Raw genomic sequence first — 5,322 nt, 5'->3', positions numbered from 1 at the left:
ATGTCATATGGTATTCTGGTTTGGGGCAAAGCAGCTGACATACAGACTATATTTGTCTTACAAAAGAGAGCCATTCGTTCTATATATAATTTAAGGGTGCGTGAATCATTAAGAGAACTTTTTAAAGAAATTAATATTTTAACTGTAGCTTCCCAATACATATATGATAGTATTATTTATGTTGTTAAGAATCTAGACTCCTTCACTAAGAATTCTGATGTCCATAACTATAATACTAGAAATAAAAATAAGCTTGCTATCAGAAAGTTTCGTGTTCGTAAAGTACAGAAGTCATTCGTTGGGCAATGCATTCATTTTTATAACAAGTTACCTGAGGATGCTTTAAGATTACCCTTTCCAGCTCTTAAGAATTACTTAAAAAAGTCATTGATGTTGAAGGCTTATTACAGAGTCGAGGACTACTTGACAGACAAACATGCATGGTCCAAACCAGAAACTGTAATAACGACAAGTAGCAATTAAAAACATTGTATTATGTGTAGAGTTAAAGGTGACTCAGCTCAGGTAAGAAAGCACATCAAATTGTATGAAAGCATCTCATAACAATCAGTTAGATTCATATAATATGTATTCTCATTTCTTTTATTGATATTATTTTCTTTTCCTTTTGTAAGATTTGATTTGTTTTCTGAAAGAGCTACGTATTTGTGATTTCATGTGCATATATGTTTAATTTTTTATATCAAATTCTATAAAGTTATGTACTCACTGAGTATAATTGCATGAATTCTATAGTAACTTAAATTGTATTAATTACTCGTAATGCATGTTAATTATAAGATGTAATAATGTTTTGAAAAGATGTGTCCCGCCGAGTTTGTTGCCGGTCCCATATTGGGATACCCTCCTCCAATTGAGGGGGGATTTAAATCTTCTCGGGGCAGAGGTGTACGGTTGGAGCCGGTAAATTTATTTGACGTTCATAAGCGCATTGTAATATGCCTACTTGAATAAACTATTTTTTATCTTTTTTTTTTTTTTAGGGACTTCATTCTTTTGTTTAGAAATAAAAAAAAACTACGGATGTGTGGCATGCAAGGCCTGTTCACTTCCTAAGAAAGTTATGTCCCCAAATAATTGCGCATGTGTGCGCCTGAAGCTTCTATGTGTGCGTTGGCCTCCGAGAAAAAGTTGCGAGTAATAAAAATAAAAACATTTTTCTACAGCAACATTGCTCCCAACTCTGATTTAAATTATCACGAATTTTATACATAATTAATCATAAAACGGGACTTAAAATGCTTAAAACTTAATTACACGCGATTAAGTTTTATAATTAATATTTGCTTTGTTTGAGCGTTATATGTATTATTATAAGATTTATGACTAATTTGCCATTCATAGTGGAAATAGTTTAATTTGAAACCTCAAACAGCTCGGCCTAGATCTATGACAAAGATATTTTATCTGTGCTTTTCGCTCTTGCAAAAATGGCCGCTCAAGCTAGTTCGCTTTCCTTTACAATAAAACTGAAAATTAGTTATTGTGTCGATTCACGGTATAAATGTGTGTGAAAAGTAATAATACAATGCGTCTTTTCATAAAATGAAAGTTTTATTGCATAATCATCCACCATAATAAAAAAATATATTTGTCAATGACTCTGTCCAACTGCTGTGGTTAAAGTTCATAACGAACATTTTATTTATTAAATCTTTAAATAATAAATACAACGTAGCGGTACAACCACTTAAGACTGTAAGTCTGTACCTACATAGATTACAGCAATGCACATAGAAAATGTGCTAAATGCGGAGCAATGGCTGTTGAAGCAGCCAGAGTGAAATTTATACAGCTTTAGTGGGTTCAGAAGGAACCGAGTCATAACGCATCTGGAAAGCGTATTAATTAACCGTGAAGAAATGTATGAATACAAGTTAGAAATCTGTGTAAAATGCCGTGTGTAAAGTGTAGTGTATCTGTGTGTAAAGTGTAATAGGTAGGTATGCCTAATGTTATTTGTATAATACTGAAAACTTTGTGAATGCGCTTTATTAATGTCTATTTTTATTAAGTTGTCAGGGTTTAATTTTCAGTGTATATTTCTATATGTAAAACATAATACAATGTTATAAACATAAATATGCCTTTTATTTAAATCAATAGATAATACTACAAACAAGGGGTAATATTTGCATCTTTCATATATTTCGTGATATGAAGATAACAAATATGTTTATCAACATAATTACTATATACCTATAATACCAATACCCGCCAGGCTAAACCGGTTGTTAACTTTAGTTCCATTGGTACACATCGAGGGCGCCAGTAGTATAAACGTATAAACGGCTGGGGACATTTTTTTGTATGGAGTTACCGTTCTTCTCCTAGTGAGTATTATATTCTTTGGTGGCATGCGTGAAAAAAGTTTTCATTCACCGCCATTTGACGTACAGTTTATCTTTTACTTAGTTTTAAGTATGTGTTTAGATAAAGTAGTGTATGTAACTGTACATAATTAGGCATTAAAACACTCGTGTGATCCTTTTAAGAAACTCACTAACGTTCGTTTCTTAAACCCACACTCGTATTTTAATGCCTCTCATTATGTAGCAGTCACATAAACTACTATATTTAATTACCTACAATATGTTTATCCAATATCTTTGTACCTATTACTATAAAATTGCACAATCTTCGAAATACCAATACCAAGTAACATTTGTAAAATAATTTTAATTACTTAAAGATACATTTTAATAACTGACCGCGCAACAGTAGCGCCGCTAGCGGTGAATTCTCGCGATATTCTCTAATTCAAACTTTTTTTTTAAATATCGATATGAACAGCACTGGCCGAACTGTGGTATCATTTGTGCACATTAACTTGTCAATTTAGTTCGCGAGATCCTGGAGGCAACCTTAGTAAAATTGGTTGTTCAATACTTACGCTATAGAATTTCCAATTTAGCATGACAATCCCGTGTAGTGACTGTACCTACAATAAATATATAATCGTCTTGTAGCAGGTACCTTCTAACAGTTCTAACAAACTGCCCACAACACAAACCTTGTAAGTAATAGCACAGAATAAATAATAGTACTAGGTACAGACAGAAGACAAAACGCGTCTGTTACGATCAGGACAGGTATGGCCGCTAGGTGGCGACAGCCCCACGAGCGGCTTATGGCTAGCCACCAAAATTGGTGTGATAGGAACGGATGTACTTTCAGCTACCTGTAGCAAAGCGACGGAATCGCGAAGTGAGCCACGCCTGGTAATAGAGTTTACTTGGGCTCGCTTGGGACTGGACTGATTTGTGTAAAATAAGCCTATAATTTCGCCAGTCACTTTTCCACTAAAACCTTAGCCCAAAAATATTCCGCTCTTCCGGTGCAAGGACAGATATAAGTAGATATAGATAGACATATATAATAAACCCTTTAGGTATTTATTTTTGTTGACTGCTTCTTATTTGAATTGCGCACGAATTTCAAAATAACTATGACTGACATCACAGCTTAATTTAATTAATATTAACCTCTAGCCGCCCACGGCCTGCCCACGGCCCATACGTCAAACCTTGCCAAGTAAAATGAAATTTTATTTTTTCAATACAAAGTTCAAATTAGAATGAAACAGGAGACCTTTTTATAGGTCTCTGGGCGGCTAGAGGTTAATACAAACGTTTAACTACGATAACCTTGCTCCGCGTGCATAAGATATTTATTACTAAGTAATAAAATTCAGTCACTTGTACAAACACGACAATCTATACCATGAAGTAATTTATATGCCATGCAATTAAGGCGGCAACAGTTAAAGGTTGTCATTATAGTATAGGACGTGTATCATGCTCCACGGTTGCCTGCTTTTGTTATTCATATCAGGGTCCCTGGCCGACCTGAGCTTAATAAGAGCGGTGGCGAACCTAACGTCCCGACCGCTCAAGGGGATCACCAAAAACAACAAGGATTTTATCCAAATTGCTATCGAAAATGGATACAAGGCTGAGAAACACGAAGTGATTACCGACGACGGGTACATACTGACAGTGCACAGAATACCACCCGGGAGTAATTGTACCAAGAAAACTCCAATACTGGTAGTTCATGGCCTTCTCCTATCGTCCGAGTGCTTCGTAGACTCGGGGCCGGATGCGCCCGGGTTCATTTTAGCTCAAGAGTGCTACGATGTGTGGTTCGGCAACGAGCGAGGCAACTTTCACTCCCGGAGACACGTGACTTTGGATCCTGACCACGATTTGAAATTTTGGAAGTTTTCAAAGGACGAAATGGGACACTACGATATCCCCGCCATTGTCGACTACGTGCTTGATGTGACGAATGCCAAAAAACTGATCTATATCGGCTATTCAGAAGGCGGTGGCAGTTTCTTCATAATGAACTCAGAGAAACCAGAATATGCTGACAAAATTTGTCTTTTTATTGGTTTAGCGCCGGCTACGCGACAATATTACACCAAGTCGATACTTAGCAGATCGATAATAATCGCCATAAAGTCTTTGCAAACCTCTCTGGAAGCGTCTGGAGTTTGGGAGGTCGCGTCCCAAGGTTTACCTATTCAAGGAACCCTAAATACACTGTGCCATGTGAAGTTATTAACACCAGTTTGTAATCTGGGATTATCCGCTGTAGATTCGCTTCATCCAGGCTCCATCACCTCAGACACTACTCGAAGATTGTTCGAACACGTCCCAGCCGGAACTTCCATCCAAAATCTGGCCAAATATGGACAGGCTATGAATGAGCTCCAATTCGTTAAATTTAACTATGGTTCCGAGGAAAATTTAGAAGTTTACGGGGTATCTGAACCTCCGGAGTACGATCTGGGAAAGACCACGATGCCGGTTGTTATCTTCCACGGCAAATCAGACCACTTGGTGGATACGAGAGACATGGATTGGGTTGCCAGTCAGTTACCGAATGTGTTGGAGTACGTTACGGTGGCGGATCCGCTGTGGAACCATTTCGACATGCCTTTCAGCCAATACTGGAAAAAACAAATATTTATTCCGATGAAAAAGTATTTAAATAAATATGATAACATATAACATTGATTGAGCATAGATAGGTAAACCAAGTTAGATCATATGATCACTCGGTCCCTCTGCAAAGATAATTAAATTTTACGTTTGATGAAAATTACAATATAATAAACGATTGAACGATTCAATCGAAGAGTATTGATTTTTCGACTCACTGCGGTTACCCCATCCACGGTTCCTTACCTTTTCAAGCAATCGTAGAAGTAAACTAAAATTTGTTTCCTAATCTAATGTAGGTCAAAACTCATAATGTAGGTAGGTACCTATCAAAAATGAAAATATTGAGAAC

The sequence above is a fragment of the Cydia fagiglandana genome, chromosome 8 (assembly GCF_963556715.1).
Source record: "Cydia fagiglandana chromosome 8, ilCydFagi1.1, whole genome shotgun sequence".
NCBI classification, from domain to species: Eukaryota; Metazoa; Arthropoda; class Insecta; order Lepidoptera; family Tortricidae; genus Cydia; species Cydia fagiglandana.
The sequence above is the reverse complement of the archived record's forward strand: the minus strand, read 5'-3'. Positions refer to the sequence as shown.